The sequence below is a fragment of the Ambystoma mexicanum genome, chromosome 7q, assembly GCF_040938575.1.
Source record: "Ambystoma mexicanum isolate Mex_15411 chromosome 7q, UKY_AmexF1_1, whole genome shotgun sequence".
Taxonomy (NCBI): domain Eukaryota; kingdom Metazoa; phylum Chordata; class Amphibia; order Caudata; family Ambystomatidae; genus Ambystoma; species Ambystoma mexicanum.
In genome coordinates, this window is record NC_090941.1 from 922,892,890 (window position 1) to 922,911,604 (window position 18,715).

Sequence of the window (18,715 nt, forward strand, 5' to 3'; positions counted from 1 at the left end):
GAGAACACTGCCTTGAGGGGAAAAGTCTAATAAGCACTGATAATATGGAGGCATGCCTGACGTCTCCACTCAAGGTATCTGAAGAAAATATTTGTTAGGGGATACACACAGTTTATGGGGATGGATGTTCCAAACCTATAGCTAAAGACAAGGAGAAATAATTAGTGCTGGCTTTAGGAACGTGTGGGTGAATGATCTTCCTGAGCCCTCTGAGGGTTACACAAAAAGGTGTCTGGAGTAGCCAGGTGGCAGAGCTTATGGTAATTTATCAGGCTGTTCTCACTGCCATAAACCACCAATTGGAGAAATAAAACATTAAAACATGGTAGATTGTGCCAGACTATTGATGATCTGATGACGTCTAATGAAATGACCATCTATTGCAATAAGAACAAAGGTCATTCCATTATAGAGGGTCCTGATAAAACAGGAAAAGATTTGGTTAACAATTGGCCAAATCATGAGCTCTACATGTGGATTTCATGAATACGGAACACCAGATGGGAGAAATCCATGTCACCTCAGTGAACAGATCACAGATTTGCATTGACAGTGAACTTTCAGCTGGTCAGTGGGGAAGAAATGCTCTTGATGCAGACATGATCGCTGATCAAATGGGGAATCACATAATTTGGAATTGTTATCAATTGTTATCAATATTTAGAAGATCCAATCCGTTTTCCTCTGACAGATTTAGATTATCAAGGAAAGGAATACATCTGCATCCTGATGAAGATTCAGAAAATGTTCAAGATGGACTTTAGGTAAGAAAATCCCAATCTGGGTATGACCAGTTGGCGGTACCTACCTCATATTGAAGTCTAATATTAAACCATGCCAATGACACAGCTGCTGCCGGTCATGGGTGATTTCAAAAGGCTCTAGAGATACTGCAAGAAGTCACTTATTGCCACACATGGGCCAGGATCTCTATACATATTTAATGGATGTCTCGTGTGTGCTCAGTTTCAACCAGGTTCTCCCACAGCTCCTCTACAGAAAACAGGAATGACATTAACATGGTCTGATTTGCATGTATAGTTCATTTTACCAGTCACTTGTTCACTGGAAACAAATATATGTCCATGGTGACATGCTTCTCTACAAAGTGGATTTAGTGCCTTCCTACCCGAGTTAGTAAGGCAGAGACAGACAGCACTTTCATGAGCAAACACATTGTTTCTCATTTCGGTCTTTCTAAAAGGATTGAGCTGACAGAGGTAGTCATATTCCCGGTGATGACTAAGATGTGGGAAATTTTAGGAGTGAAAATAAAACTCCACAAAGCATACTGCCCAGCATCAATCAGTGGTATGGAGAGAGCAATTGTAGGTTCTTAAAGATGTTTGTGCTTTATTCTGGACCACGTTGGGACAAGTTGGGGCTTGTCCCGATTGCCTTCAGATCTACACCTTCTTCTGCCACCAAGATGTCTCCATTTGAATTAAATATTGGATGAACAATAGTATTACCTCAAAATCTGCTTTACCCAAATCAGGAGCAGACATTGTAAATGCCTCAACTATTGACAAATATATTGTGAATTACAGGAACAACCTACAGCATGCTTTTTCATATACCAATGCAATTTGGAGAAGTATGTTGAACGGGGATGAGGACGTACTACAACCTCAAAACAGCCAAAAGGCAGTAAGAGGTAGGTGCCAGGGTTTATCTATATAATTTACAAAGGAACTAAGACAAGGAGAAGGAGTTTTTCCTTTTGTGCAAGTTGATTTTGAGATAATTCATAAGATCTACGTCATTGCCTATAATATCCGCATCCAAAAGGAGATCTGATTTGGCTAAAATGGCTTTATATAAATCATTTGAAAATATGATCAGCTTTGAGAATAATTGTGGAGCCAATCCTAAATCAGGATTAAAGAACATTCTGAAGAATTAATCTAAAGAACAGACAAAGGAAATAAGTAACAAGGAAATTAACCAATAGTATGATTACAGTGCAAAAGAATGACTGGATTAAAATAGTAATATTTGAAAAATCGGGTATAAAACACAATCAGAAAGTATCATCATAGGATGTTTTTATTTCTTAGCAATCTATGTCTCTATGTGCTACTAAAGTAGCCTTACGACTCCTCACTGTATTACATTAATCAGCACATTATTTCCAATCCCTGAGGGATGGGGAAGGATACTTCCAAGGAAAAATCAGGAGAAGGGAGAAGATCTAGAAAAGAAAACCTCTGTTGTTCCAAAAAATGAAGAACATATGATGGAACCAAGAATCATCCAAAGTTGACAGTAAAGAGTTTAGGAGAAAAAGAAGATCAAATATCCTCCCCCTTTTGCTGATGAAAGGATCAAGAGCAAAGAGGGTGGGGGAATGTACCACTTTTGTATAAAAATGCGGGGAAATAAATAAATGAATATGTAACCAGCAGTCTGTGCAGAGGATCAGAAAAATACACGTGCTTGGTTAATTAAATTAAGGCTAACCCCAGAAGTATGGTGTTTTCGATCACGGGTCATGCAAGGCTGTCCTTAAAGTGGGAAAGTCTACACTTAGATGAAATGTTACAGCATATTTATGGGGAAATAATGGTTCCCCTAGAAAAAGAGCTTGGGGACACAAGGATGACTGAACTGAAATATTGGAAACATTTCAGAAGATCGTCCATAAAGTGATGCTGATGGTCATGTATCCACAGAGTGTAGTAAAATGTTTAATCACCGAAAGAACTCACTGGTATGACAAGGTATGACAAGGAATGTAAACTATTAAAGCACCATCTCATCTGGTGTTTAAAAATGTGGAAAATGTGGGAAAAGGGGATCTTAACTGAAAGCAGGCTATAACACTAAAAAGGAAAGCATTTGCTGAATCCCTATGGGATGTCTTGAATGAACTTGGAGTGGCTCACAATTTTTGATCATTGATTTTATTGCTTTATAATCACAATAACGTGATTTCAAAGGTGGGGGTTGGATAGTAAAACAACAGAACCTTTCAGGGTGCAGAAAGGAGTCCACCAGGGAGGCATCCCCGCTCCAACGTTATTATCTTGATATATTTATTTATTTATTACAAATTCTTATTCCATCAAGCCACATGCCCATAGGTCTTAGGGCGCGCACACATAATCAACATGACAAACAAGCCAACAGAAAGCATTAAAAAATAAAATGGGCACAGAGGAGCCAGGGACAGAACTCAGGGTCAGATGATGAGCCTCATATTATGGAGCAAGCCTAATCCGGTGACAAGTTGAAGAGCAACGTTTTCACCTCTTTCTTAAACTTAGATGGATTCTCAGCAGTTTTAAGGTTGCAAGGCAACAGGTTCCAAATGTTGGGAGCTTGCACATTTAAACTGCGGCCACCGGCCTTCACCAACCTGAATCTAGGTTGAGCCAGGTTCAAGAGGTGCTGAGATCTAAGAGAGCGTGATGGAGCATGTGGCTGAAGGCACACTTTGAGATATTCAGGAGCCATGTTTGTCACACATTTATTCGTTAGGGTGAGGATTTTGTGCCTCATTCTAAGTTAAACTGGTAACTAGTGCAGACCCCGACTGGCTCCAGTGACATGGTTTTGTCTAGCAAGACCCATGACTGCCCGTACAGCACCATTCTGTGTAACCTGTAAATTGGCTATGACGGAATGGGCGCAACTGTGAAGGATTCCAGACTGGCATCACACACCGGACCAGGACCCTTGGTTTTAGCCTAGGATGTAGCGCTCAATGAGAATACTATTTCTTTTTTTTTTCTACGAATTCGAATTGAGCCGATGCCCAACCTATCTCACACCCCGTTTTACAAATATCCCGGGTCACCATGGACCATGAGCCAGGTCGGTGGGTGGTTATACAATATTTATTTATTTTAATTTCAAAGGAAATCACACCATTTTTATATTGGGCAGCAATCACCAATGAGGTCATAATTACAATGAAAACCACTGAAATACACTTGGGTAAACCTTCTACAAGAACATATCCAAAGCACAACTGAATAGGAGCACTCTTTCTATTCAGGTAGATGGCACCTGAGTTAAGGTTCACCCTGCAATGTTCCCTCAAACCCCTATTAATCGAATTCTGAGTGATAGAAAGAAGCAGCAGGGAGTCAGGGATAAGAGGCAGCAAACAGAATCAAAATCTGACCTTCCCTCACAATATAAGAGGCAAACATAGATTTAAAAACCCTTTGGAATGACATAAAATGACCTTTGGAATTTGACAAATAATTAATTATATGTGTGATTAAATAATGATGTGCATATGTTTTATCACAGTATCAGGGATGTTATATCACAAGCAAATATTAGGTAAGGTATCACAAAAGGCGTACAGTTCAAAAGCAACTTGAAATGGAGAATATAGTGCAGTCAAAATCACATATGGAAAAGTTGAAGTTGCAGTTTTAAATGTCAAAACTTCTTTTTTTAACGGGTGAAATATACAGAATCGAAAAGCATTTTCTAGGCTGGGGGATCGATGCACATCACAGGGACAATATAGAAATAAAAGAGTGACTATAGCTGAATACTTGGATACGATTTTCAAGGTGAATGAAATTCGGTTTTGGTCAAATAAAGCAGTTAAAAAAAGAAAATTGGTTTGGAAAGGAAAAGGACAAGTTTTACTTAAACTAGATTTTCAAGTAACAGGCCATCTTAACCCCCTTCATGCCGTGTGTCTCTTTATGTGGAAATGAATTAAATTATTCAAAACTTTGCTAAGGAGTTACAAGATGGGGTGAAGGAAAGGATGGCGCTAATACTAGGAAATCAAGGACAAGATGCACCGAGAATTCTAACAGTTTTAAACAAGATACCAGGCTATGAATAGGATTACTTAGAACATAGGACAAAGACAAAGGGTCAAGATGGGATAGGCTATGTGTTGCTAATGGATGGGTAAATACTCACAATCTGCACTTGAGTTTGGGATTTGGGACAGCCAACCAGGTTCTGGACTCAAAGGGCTCTGGTCACAGCATGGTGGGTGCCCCTTACAGCAAACAGCTGGGCACGTCTGGTCACTGGATCTCAAGGGTACAGCGGGCATGCAGGTAGTGGGCAAAACACCAGTCTGGTCACAGAATACTCCCAAAAGGGTACCACAGCTTTTTACCCTTTGTTATTGGGATTTTTAGTGGGGTTTCTGGATCAATGGCCTTGCTGGGATAGGGTCAGCTATGCTTTGCCCGGCAGTAAAGTCTGGAATCTTGCAAAGGTGATCTGGAATGTCTGGATACGCAGGTGCTGGAAATTCAGGAGAAAGTGTGTCCTGTCCTTGTGAGCTCTCACCACTTATGTAAAGCCAGTGACATCGCCGGGTTTATTGTTGGGCAGAACTAATCTGGACCTACTCCCAAGAACCGGATAGGTCAGCCTATGTTGGTCGCCTCCTTCAGGAGGAGACTCAGTTTATGGGGTTGTGTTTTAGCCATCCCACAGTACTTTTTGCCTAAAATCTATCTTAACAAAAATCACACATTTGTACAGTGGTGGCAATTTTGCAAATTACATAGGCAGATAACATATTTCACACAGAGCATGGCAGTCCAACTCTCACATTTGTAGCATGTTATTTCATCCGTCTAATAATTTTTCAGCATTTTCAATGAAATTATTTTACCTAAAATTCTATAACTTTATACATGTGTATATATTATCATAAGGCATGTGAGTATTAGATTTCAATGTGGCATCATATGCACTTTCCTCAGAATATCCAATTCTCTGCCATTTCTGTCCCCAATATGCCAGTGAACCACGTCTTAAATTAAAGCCAGCAAAATTGTATATAGATTGTGAAACGTTTGCATTATTGCGTTGTCCAATTTCAGATATAATAGTCTTGAAATGTATTAATAAAATAGCCTTCTGAGACAGATGGCCAGCATTGTCAACCAAATAAGGGCATAACTTCCAAGGCTGCTCTGGAGTTGGCTTTGAAGCTCTCCAGTGTAAGTGGAGGGGAGGTGATTTTCCAAAGGTCACACATGGGTGTCCCAGAATCTATTGTGTCAACCTGGAGCACAGACAGAAGTCTGACGAGCGTGTGATATTCTGCCTCCTGGTCCAATCAGAGTTTTAAAGGGCACAATTAACACATAGGTGTCCCAGAAATCCATTGTGGCTTCCATTGGGGGTATGCCACTCCTGTTGTCAACACCCAAATGCCCCTTGAGCTGTGGCAGAAAACCTGTTTGAGCTGATTTCCCAGTACAGCCAATACATTTATTTCTTTATTTTATTTTATTTTGTTCTAAATCAAAAGCAAGCCTGTTGAAATAAAACATCCCATATATGTTTCACAGTAAAACCCCATTTACATTGCTAGGCAATGACAGGGCCTTTATCAACATTACACTTTTAAAACAGGTATATTTCTTATTTGCAAAAGAACATTTTAACACATGGTGAAGTCTGCTGGGATGTCCCTTTCAAAAGGTTTTCTCTTACATTTGAATTCCCAACATTATCTTGCAGCCTAGTCAGTTTCTCTTATACAGCGGTATGTTCAAGACACAGGTCCACTGAAGCTGACATATGCTCATAGAGCTAGGGCTCCTTTTGAAGCATTGATTTTTGACATTTTGTAGCCCAAAGGTCAAGCGCATTTACATGTGGCTGAAAGTAATGTTTCAGTAGATTACCCAGATCTGGTCTGACACAGCCTGTGATTCAGGGATAATGCTCTCTTCTCCTGGAGCCCAATCTGAATAGATGGGCAGGGCAGGGTCTCACCGATAAAAGCAATGTGATGTTGAATAGATGCAAAGAGCGTCAGGGCAGCATCCTTTTCAAAGTAAAATATTTCCTTTTCAATGGGAACTTTTTAGCAAGCAGCAGAGCAGCGCTGCTTTTCAATTTGCTTGCTTGGTGCACACAAGAACACCCATTGGCAGCCTTTCTCGGTGTGCTCCCTGTTCCAACTTGCCCAATAGGTGCTTGGCAAGACAGTGCAGCCATAATTTTGGAGTTGCGAAACACAGTTTTGATGCAGGACTATGGTGTGCAAAGGAGCCAGTGCAGCCATTGTTACGCTCACCTGGCTCCCAAAGGGGCGTCGGTCAGATCCAGACAGCTGCGGTCTCCACCAACATGATGCGTAGTGCAGAGATGACTGACTGGACTGGCCCTCGTAATCTTGTCTGCGTGACCCGTAGAAGTATTCTCCTGCAAGTGGAGAGATGGATTTAGCCACCCGTGGATTCAAGTGATGGCACCCCCCCCACAGTCCTCCCAACTAATCACCTCCGAAGTGCCCTCTCAGCAATTCCACCTTATATTCTTGAAAGATGAGCTCCATGGATTGCAGGGGCACGTTGATGCCAGTTTCTTCACTGGTTTGAAGGCATGGGAGAGTTCCGGAGAGTATTGACTCTGACGTTCCTGGCAAGGTCCAGTAAGTATGAAGTTCATAGAGTTCAATATGGTCGATGTTTCACTCTTGTCCCCCCTTCCTTCCTTGTCTTGCAGCTGAGATCGTGAGAAGATGCCCTTGTGGCAGCTGGTGGCGCTCAGGTAAGAGTCTGTATTACCCGACGCTGTCCGGTAAATGTTGCACGTGTTTAACGTGTTGTTTTCTCTCCCTTTCCAGGTGCGGCACATGAAGATGTGGAGAGTTATAGAATAATGCCTCCGGTGGTAAATCAGGTAAGTCTATGCTGATAACAGTTATATTTGTTGGTTTTGTCGGCTCACCTTGTTGTTTTCTTTTGTCCCTCAGGTGCCGGAGTTCGGTGAAGAAATGATGGAGGCAGCGCCGAATCGAAAGATGCTGCACGGACTGGTGAGTATGGTGCGGCGCTGCAGCTGGAGATGCGACGCGTACAGAAATTATGTTCTTTCCAGGTCCGGAGACGAGATGGATCCGGAATCAGGTGAGGAATTTGAAAATAGTTTGTTTTCTAACCTTGTCCTTTTCTTTCCTCTTTGTTTTAGGAGCTCCAGATTCGAGGCGGGCATGGCAGAAGACTGGATGCAGACTGCAGGCACGGTGAGCGTTACGCTGCTGGATGCAGAATAATGCGAAGCGTGTGCTGTTGTTCGGGAGTGGTTTAAATAACCTCCAAAGTAGTTCCAGGTAAGAAGTTCCCTAGAACCACGCCCAAGTAAAAAATAGTCCCTGTAATAAAATAGTCCCATCCAGGCCTCACGTTGGATTGGACTCACTAGCAGCATGGTCTGCATCAGGTAAGTAAAGTCTATGAGCCTGGCGCCTATGGCGCCAGGACTGATTTCTATGATGAGCCTGGCGCCTAAGGCGCCAGGACTGAACCCAAACAGCCCTCAGCCGGGGCTGTTGGGGTTTTATCTGGATGCCTGCTCCCGGAGCTGATGGGCTTGGTCCTGATGCCCGGGGGAAGGCATCATGACAGCACTCCCCCCAAGGCTCCTCCTAAAGTTGTTCTTCCCCTTGGCCCTGGTTTGTCTGGGAAGTCCCGATGAAATCTCTTCACTAATCGAGGTGCATGAACGTGGTGACTAGGCTCCCATGACCTTTCTTATGGTCTGTAGCCCTGCCAATCGATTAAATAAAAAAGTTTTGATTTAACCATCTTGGAGAACAGGATATTTTTTACCTCAAATTCAGGTTCTCCATCTATCAAGATGGGGTTGGGTGGTTTGGTTAATCTTGTTCCTGGTTGACCTGGTTTTAAAAGTGAAACATGAAAGACAGGATGAATTCGCATATTAGAGGGTAATTCCAATTTGACGGCCACCGGGTTGATAATGGCCTTAATGGTGTAAGGTCCCAAATATCTAGGGTTAAAAGTCTGAGTTCCCTTCAGAGGTATGTGTTTTGTAGCCAGTCAAACTTGATCCCCAATCTGGTATTGTGGAGATTCACTTCTATGTTGATCAGCATTTTTCTTATATTTCTCTTTTGCTTGTTTCAAATGTTCTGTTTCCTCGTTAAAGGCTTGTGTAATAGTAGAGTGCAAATGACTACCTGTAGGCATTTCTAAGTGCTGAGTCGAATCTAGTTCTGAGGTTCGAGGGTGATGTCCATATATGGTATAAAAGGGGCTTTGTCTGGTTCCTGAATGTACAGTTATTGTATGCATACTCGGAAATCCATAAAATATCTTTCCAAGTACTTTCGGTCTGGTGTAGCATGCAACGTAGGTACTGTTCAAGGGTCTGGTTGGTCCTCTCCATCTGACCATCGGTCTGGGGATGGTGACTGGTTGATAACCTCACGTCGATTTGCGCCAATTGACAACATTTCTTCCAAAAATGTGAAATGAATTGACTACCTCGGTCAGAGACCAATACGGAAGGAAATCTGTGTATTTGAAAAATGTTTTCGAGGAACTCCTTGGCCAGAATTGAAGCAGAAGGTAATCCCTTTAAAGGAATAAAGTGGGCCATCTTGGAAAAAAGATCCACAATAACTAGAATGGTCTTAAATCCATTACATGGAGGTAGATCTGTAATAAAGTTTAAAGATAAGGTGTGCCATGGTGTAGGTAAAATATCCAAAGGTTGTAAAAGGCCAGCTGGTTTTTTCTTCTGACTATTATTCTGGGCGCAAATGCCACAAGACATCACAAATGACTTTACGTCTTTTAGCCAGGTGGGCCACCAGAATTGTCTCTTAATTTTAGCTTCAGTTTTTGCGATACCTGGGTGCCCTTCCATCAGGGTGTCATGATAATTGGAGATTACTAGTTCGTGTAGTTCCTTGTGTGGTAGAAATAGTCGCCCTTGATAATAAGGTAGGTCATTGATGACTGAGTAGTCCGGGCCTTTCTTTACCCAGTCCTGCAGGGCTGTTGGATCGAAGAGTTGTTGGATCTTTACATGAATATCCTCTAGTGTCTGTAAAGTAGTTATGCCAATAATTATTTGTTCTAAAATTATAGGCACCGGTTCCGGGTTCGCATATGCTTCTCCCATCCCTATTTGGGATAAGGCATCTGCCTTGCCATTTTTACAGCCTGGTCGATAAGTGATCACGAAATCGAACTCGGCAAAGAACAATGCCTATCGAAGTTGGCGTGACGATTTGGCTTTGGCTGTTTTTAAATACTGCAAGTTCCGGTGATTACAGTAATGAAATGCCTGGCACCGAGAAGATAATGCCGCCAAGCCTTGAAGGCGGATTTGATGGCTAATAACTCTTTACCAGTAACTGCATAGTTTAACTCGGGTGCCGAGAACTTTCTGGACCAAAATGCTACTGGGTGAAGTTGACCGGTTTCAGGATCCTTCTGGGACAGGACAGCTCCCATGGCTAAACTGGATGCATCAGTTTCAACTATGTATGGACGTTCAGGGCGTGGATACTTTAAGACAGGTGCAGACGTGAATTTCGCTTTCAGCTCTTGGAAGGTCTTTTCAGCTTCTTCGGTCCACAAGAAGCGTTTGTTTTTTCGCAAAAGTGCTGTGATAGGGTGTACAACATGTGAGAAATCCGGAATGAATCTGCGGTAGAAATTAGCAAATCGGAGCATGCTTTGTACCCCTTTAACTGAACTGGGTGATGGCCACTTGAGAATTGCGTCCACCTTTCGAGAGTCCATTCGGACTCCTTTTGGAGTCAGGATAAATCCAAGGAATTCAACTTCTGTAGCATGAAAAACGCATTTTTCCAATTTTACATATAACTTGTGCTGGCGTAGTTTCTCAAGGACTTCACGCACGTGCTTAACATGGTCTGATTCTGAGGAGGAGTACACTAGAATATCGTCTATGTATACGACAATACAGACGTCAATGAGTTCACGAAGGACATCGTTCATAAAATACTGGAAGGCTGCTGGTGCATTGCACAACCCGAAGGGCATCACCTGATATTTGAATAATCCATACTTGGTGCGAAAGGCAGTCTTCCATTTGTCGCCTTTCTTTACACGTACCAGATGATATGCCCCTCGGAGATCTAATTTGGTGTAGATGCAAGCATCCTTTACTTGGTCTAGTAATTTGGGGATCAGAGGCAATGGGTATCGGTTCTTCACCATAATCTGATTTAATGTGCGGTAGTCAATGCACGTTCTGAGGTCACCTTCCTTTTTAGGCACGAAGAATAAAGCTGAGGGTGCAGGGGACTTGGATGGACGAATGAAGCCATTAGCAAGGTATTGGTCCAAGTATTGTCGTAGGTGAAGTTTTTCGGGTTCCGTAAGGGTGTAGATCCTACTGCATGGAGGTTGTGCACCGGGTATGAGGTCGATTTGACAATCCTATGATCTGTGAGGTGGTAAGGTGTTTGCCTGTTCTTTTTGAAAAACATCCTGGAATTCTTGATATTCCTAAGGTAACTGCATGACTGAATTAGCGACTGTCGCCAGGCCTTTGTTCAAGGTTTTTTCCAGGTAACAGGTGTGTGCACAATCCGGGAAGGTTATGCTCTTCTCTCACCAATCAATACTAGGATTATGTGTTTCCAACCAAGGTATCCCCAGTATTATTTGGAACTGCGGGGCTTTGATTAAATCAAACACAATAGTCTCTCGATGCCCATCTTGACCCAACAGTGTCATCTCTGTGGTGGAATGAGTTGCAGGCCCAGAGGCAATTTCAGTTTCATCAACTGTGGTGATGACATCCAAAGAGGTTTTTTTGCAGAAAGGTAGATTCATCCTAGAAGCCAATTCGTGGTCCATATAGTTTCCTACGGCCCCGCTATCAATGTATGCCCTTACTGCGTGCATACCTGATGGCTGCCTTGGATCAATTAGGACCATTGGTATGATTTTTTTTTTTTTGGGTTGGTTAATTAATTACCTTTTCAAAACAACCATATTATACAATAGACAAACATAAATAATCACATATTATCATAACATTGGTAACATTAAAAGAGAAAACAAAAAGACACATCAAAATGTAACAACAAGGAGAGCAATATAGACCATAATACCATGATACAAGGGTAACATAATAGTTTTTAGACCAATTTAGCTACTCCATTCTTTCCAATAGAAAGAGATATATGGGGTAAAGCACATGCAAAATGAGCTAACCCCACACACACTTCGTTACAATATATGAATTAGAGAGGAAGATGCAAAATTTCTCTTAAATAAAGAAACAAAAAAAAAAGAGAATAAAATATATACAAGCTTAGCAGCCATATAGACTAAGTCTTGCTAAATTCTGTATATAATACTATATTTAAAAATCGAATAGTAGTTATTCTTAATGAGATTTTGGGAGTCGCAAATAACTCATGCCATAACTCATCTTTTGTCCGAGTTATGAGATGTGATCGTGTCAGTATTTTGAATACAGCTTCTCTCTGTTTTCTCAAGACAAAACACTCAATTAATATATGTCTTAGAGTTTCTTTGACTTCTGGTTCTTTACAAAAGCGACAGTACGAGTTTTCGACTTTAATTAGTCCTCTTCTCAGTAATATTTGGTTTGTAGCCATAAATTCAATCGAAATCTTAATATCTGATTTCTTAGATTAGGCGAGGGGCATTTCAGTAAATAATCAGCTGTTTGCCGGAATTTTTTATGTCCAAAACGGTCTCTATCGAAATCTTTCAATTGGAGACAACTTTGTTGAGTGAAATGCCAATCAAGTTGATATAGCTTAAGTTTAGCTTTAGTTGGATTGGTAAGCAAAAGATCTAATGAGATGTTAGCTTCAGCCATGACTGATAATACTGCCGTTCTCCATTTCAGCGGGAAAGGGTGCTCTGAGCGTATTAGATAATTTGCTAGTACTGAGAGCACGTTAATCTTATCTAGACCCAAAGCACACTTTCGGAAAAGACAACACCTCTTCCATGATACTTGCATGTGAATAGATAATAGACCCAACTCAAAACGAAGGAGAACTGTTGGGGCGGCATTAGGGAGAATTAATACTTTTTTCCAAAACTTAGCTTCAAATTTGTTCCAATAACAAGAGTTTTGCGGTGTCCACGCCTCCGCCCCATATGTCATGATAGGAATTACTTTTTGCTGGTAGAATGTGAGAGTGTGCGCACATGAAAATTTCCCATATCTATATTGAAGGATCTTAGCTTGGGCAATTAGAGTAGTCAGTTTATCTTTTAGGTTATTTTGTTGGGGCTTTTTTTATGGGAGAGTTACTAAATGTGACACCAAGATATTTATAATCATTGACAACAATCAGTTTCTGATTATTCAGAAACCAATCATACTGTTCCTTTGCTTCATTTGTTTTTTCCCCAACTCCTTAATTTGTGTTTTATCTAAATTTAGGGTTAGGTTATTTTGGACGGCATAAAGCTCAAGCTTATTCAGCATATTCTGGAGACCACTCGGTGTCTGCGATATGAGGACCAAGTCGTCTGCATAGAGAAGCCATGCAATAATCTGGTTGCCAAGTTTAGGTGCATCATTCATTACTTCCACAAATTCAAGCCCCAAATCAAATATAAACAAGTTAAATAAAGTAGATGCAAGAATGCAGCCTTGCTTCAGGCCGCGTTTGGTATGAATAATTTCGGAGAGTAACCCATCTAGATTCATTTTAACCTGCATCAATGTATTTGAATGAAGCAAATTTATTGTTGTTACAAGCGACGATGGGCAACCAAATCTTATACATTTTTGTAGAAGTAGCTGCCGGTCCACAGAGTCAAAAGCAACTCGGAAGTCTACATACGCTAAGTAGTGAGGTTGATTTTTCAGCACATAAATTTCTTTAATTGCATTTAATGTGTTATATTGATAGCAGTGCCAAGACCCGCCACAAATCCCATTTGAAAAGGATCACGACAATTCTCAGCGTTCGCCCAGATGTTGATGTCTCTTAGTAGGATTCTACTGTAGATCTTCCCTGGAGCATCAAGAAGAGCTATTGGGCGATAGCTTGCAGGATTTGTTCGGTCACCCTTTTTATATATTGGCACTGTTATCGCTTTGCGCCATGATGGAGGAACACTCTGTTTTATCTGTATGGCTTGAAAAACAGCACATACAATTGACGCCCACAACACCGGGTTCTGTTTCAAGACAAAATTGGATAAGCCATCTGGGACAGGAGCTCTAGAAGCGCTTGCCTTATTTATGAAAAATAATACATCTTCTTGATCGAATTTAAAGGAGAAGATATTGCTAACCACATCATTTGAAAGTTGTACCAAAATATTTTGTGGAGGCGCATAAATATTTGTAAAATAATCAATCCAGCTCTTTTCAGAAACACCATTGAGTTGTGACATCATCTGAGAGCGAGCTGATCCCACATTAATCAACTTCCACATTTGCGAGGTATTTTTATTTTTGATTGCCTGGAGCCACAGTTCGCCATCGTTTTGATACATTATTGCCTTGTGTGCTCGCATCCAATTTTTGTACTTAGTTTTCACTTTACGTAGGGACAACTCCCGATATTGCACTGGAAGAGATAGTATCTGTCGCTTTTGTTGCCGAAATAACACCTTCCTCAATTGAACAGATTGATCAAAAGCATGAGCACGAGGGTGCTTTGACTTATTATTATCAGATGAAGAGTAGGATGCAAATAAATGGATGTTATCATGGTACTCCAGTGGAGCAAGTCCTTGTTCTAAGAGATGTCGGTCTTCTACTATATTACAAGCAAAAGCTTCTAGGGCAGAACTAGACAATTGTAATCTGTTCTATTGAGAATTTATTGGGGCCGTGAGCTATTTTGAGCAGGAATCACAGCTTCAACCACCAGCATCAAATGATCACTAGAAGTAGGTGGCAATATAGAGAACTTAGTAACTTTAGCAAACAAATCTCTATCCACATATACATAATCTATCGTAGCTTTTTGGGATCCACCTATCCAAGTGTGAGATGGATGATTATCACTTTCCACAGCTCCATTTAGGAGTATTAAATCCCAAGTCTTCACAAAGGCAAGCCACAGAGTGACCCATTCCGAGTTTCTCCTCTTAGTCGGAGCTAGTAGATGAATATTCAGATCGCCGGCCAAGATAATATGTTCAATGTTAGGCGTAATCATAATTTTTTCTATTAGTTCATTAAGATCATTAAAGAAGATGGAAGTTGAAATCGCCATAGGATTCGAGTATATATTAACTACTGCAAATCTTATCTTTTGGATCCCTATAATTGAACATTATAAATGAGAATTCAGAGAGGGCCAGTCTGTACTATTACTTGTGGTAGTTATATTAGAGATGGTTACAAGACCAGACATTGGTCTTCCTTTTTGGCCTTTTATAGCAGGAACTAGGTGAACATGATGATTATCCCACAATAGAGGAACAGTTAGCCATGTTTCCTGTAATAATACTAGATCATAGCTTTTTAGAACATAGTTGGAATTATTCAATAAGTGTTTGTGGCCTCTGGTGTTCCAACTCACAATTGCTATTTTGTTGGTGGGAAGACCTAAATCACTTGGATTTAGTTAGGATTTCTTACATTGACAGGAAGGCACCAAGCTACCCTCATCACACTCACCTTGAGCTCCCAGATGCTGTGGAATCTCATTTGGAAGACCCTCTTTTGTCGTTGGGATTAAAATAAATCCCAGATCTTGCAAGCCAAATTGTATTAAAAATAATACACGATTTCATCCACAGGCACAATACAGTTAGAGCATTATCATCCGGGAATTCTACCTGCTGAATATCTCCCGAATTAAGATATTCCAAACTTGAAATATCCGGGAATAACTGTAAAATACTTGATCTGTTCATAATGTAAGATGGAAAGGACCCACCCCAACAGCTGAGAAAAACTGAGTACAATTTAGGCTGAATATTGCTCTTGCAGTTCTTTTTGGAGCTTACCTCTTTTTTGTTACAGCTAATATCGGTTTGCACATCACAGTTCTTTTCTTCAAATGGTGTTTTAAATGAGACATTCTTAGAATTTGCTTTCTCATCAACAGCAAAGGTAGAATCAGATTTATTGCTTATGAGAGTTTTCATGGCAGATTTAAGTGAGTTCTGTTCCATAGTTAAAGCTACTAGACAGTCTTTGATAGAGCTTAAGATGTTATTTTGCACATTATCCAGAGTATCAAGCAATTTCCAACTTTCAGGCAGTACTTTATTCAATGCCATACCATCGGAGTTAATTGGATTCCTTGCAGGATTTGCTATTATTTCCCCTTCCACTCGTGACTCTTTCAAATTTGAGATAGTCGCGTTAGCGGATGAGTCAGAGTCGGAGCTGGATGGAATTGACTCATATATTCATATACCGCTTTCCTGAGTTCTCTTCTATTAGGCATACATTCAGTCAGATTGAGTTTTAGGCAGCACACTTTCCAGACTGTTTTCCAATTCCTCTGCTGCCTGTACCAGCTCATCTAGTGGTGAATGTGATAAAACTCGAGCAGCAGTACTCGCACCATTTTTTACATTTCTTTCTCTTTCTTGAGTCTGATTTATGTATTTTTTAGATATGGCATTCGCTACCATGATAGAGCCTCTCACTGGTTTGGACAGAGATTTAAAAAACTGTCTTGTTTACCCACTTGAGGTCACGCCTTTAGATTTTTGATATTTAGATTTCTTTATATTTACAGTCTGATCACGATTTTTAGGTTTATTGTTTTTTGCAAAAATTGTATATGCTTCTTTGCCAGACTTTATATTTGTTAACATAACTGGCACATCCTCGTGATCCGCGGATGGCAATTCCACAGATGATGACTGCATGGCCACAGTTGGACACGCTACGCTTCCTAGAGGAGGCTCACATATTATTCCTTCAACACAAGGAACCGCAGTTTTAGGGCAGTGTATTTTTATGTTGAATGCCTGTGATCCCCACTGCAGGTCCAGTTTTTCAGTTAAACTTTTATACATCAATAGAATCTCTGCATATTGTTTTGATACAAGTGCTACTTCTTTCTCATCAGACGCTTGTCTCTGCGCAAAGAAATTACCACAAGAATTTTGCCAACCGACCAGATTTTCTAGTTTGGTATGGATTGAATTTACCTTTGAGTTCAGAGCTTCAAACAGTTTTGCAAGTGACATTAAAACCGTATTTATTTTTTCTAGAGAAAAGGGAACTTTCTTACTCTGAGCACCCAAAGTTGAAGCCGAATCATTTCTAATTGGTCTCCTGGGGGTTGGCGGGATAAAAGATATAGATGTTTCAGATTCTGAAATATTTCCATTATAAAATAGTGCCGGTGATTTAGAAAGGTCAGAATCAACTTCCTTGACGGAAAACAAGGGTCTGATGCTTCCAAGTCAATGATCGCATCATCAACAATATTATTCAATTCAGACTTATTCATCATTATTCCAACATTTCCAGAGCGAGCATTTTGCAACAGCATAGTGTCCGACAAAGAAATATTACACAACTGTTTGGCTACTTTGTTTCCCATGTTCAAATCCAAAGCGGTTGATGAACTCATTAAAGGTTGTTGGGCCCCCTCTTGGTTCTGTAGCAGAAGTTGAGCCTCTACATTTGATACACTTAAATGTACCCGCTCCGGCGCGCTTACCAGTAGTCCAAGGATACGCAATGGTGCAAACCCAAAGTCTCGCAGGTCACCAATTGCAGTATCCGAGCGTGTCTGTATTTTCGTCTGCCGTTTGTCCCAAAATGCTCCTTTTACTAAGGGACGAGCCGATTTGGCCGTGTGGACAGGACTGTCTTTAGATATGGGAAAGAGGGCACGCAAGCGACCCGCGCGCGGCATATCCGTGCATAAGGTATACATTTTGTGGCCTGACTTTCCACACAATTCAGAGGAGTGTGTCTATGACGTACAACTTACACTCCACCACACTAGTTAGCTGGTGCAACCGCCTAGAAGTCCCACAAAGGGAGGAAAAAGCAAAGAAAGTCCTTGCTATGCTATGCTTCCCGCGACACTGCGGCGAAGCGGCAAAGCGGGACTTTACGGGACTTCTCGGGTGCGCGCGCGTGGTGCCCGCACAGCCTCGTATAAATAGCCCCTCCTTCATAGGCGTTTAACACTAGCCTAAACAAAACAAAACGGAATTATATCAATGTCCAATTGCACTTAAAGTTAGTAGTTATATCTTCTTTTACGGGCTGTTCACCTGCTGGGATTAGCAGTCCAGGCGATCCTTGATCCTTGAAGAAAAGCGCCGAGTCGTAGACAGCTGCACAGAATCACCCGTGGCAAAGCGGGACTTCACAGGGCTTCTCGGTTGCGTGCGCGCAGTGCGCGCGCAGCCTCGTATAAATTGCCCCTCCTTCGTAGGCATATAACACTAGCCTGCTGGGATTAGCAGTCCATGCGATCCTTGATCCTTGAAGAAAAGCGCCGAGTCGTAGACAGCTGCTCAGAATCACCCGCGGCAAAGTGGGACTTTACAGGGCTTCTCTTGGTATGATTAGGTGCGAGGTCTGAGTGTCCTTCTTCAAGCTCGGCAAGCGGACCTCTACGCTTGTCGGGCGTGGTTGTTTCCCCAATCAGGTTCTGTTTGATTTCTATCAGGAACTCCGACTACTTTCTTGGATGGTTTTATAGGGCGATCCCGTAGAAAATGTCCTGAGGCCCCACGGTATAGACACAATTGCATCTGCCGTCTCCTTTCTCTCTCCTTTTGAGTCAAGGGTCCCTTAACCCCCCCGATCTGCATAGGTTCTGCTGCATCTGTTCCTTTGGGGGTGACGTTGGGTTTAACCAATACCCGATTCTCGAACTTAGCTCGGTCAGCCTTTCTATTCTGAAGTCGGTGGTCTATCTGGGCCACTAAGTCTATATATTCTGCACAATCCTGGGGTGGCTTGACAACTTGGGCCAAAACATCTTTAAGTTCTCCCCGAAGTCCACGATGAAATAGTGTAATTCGTTTTA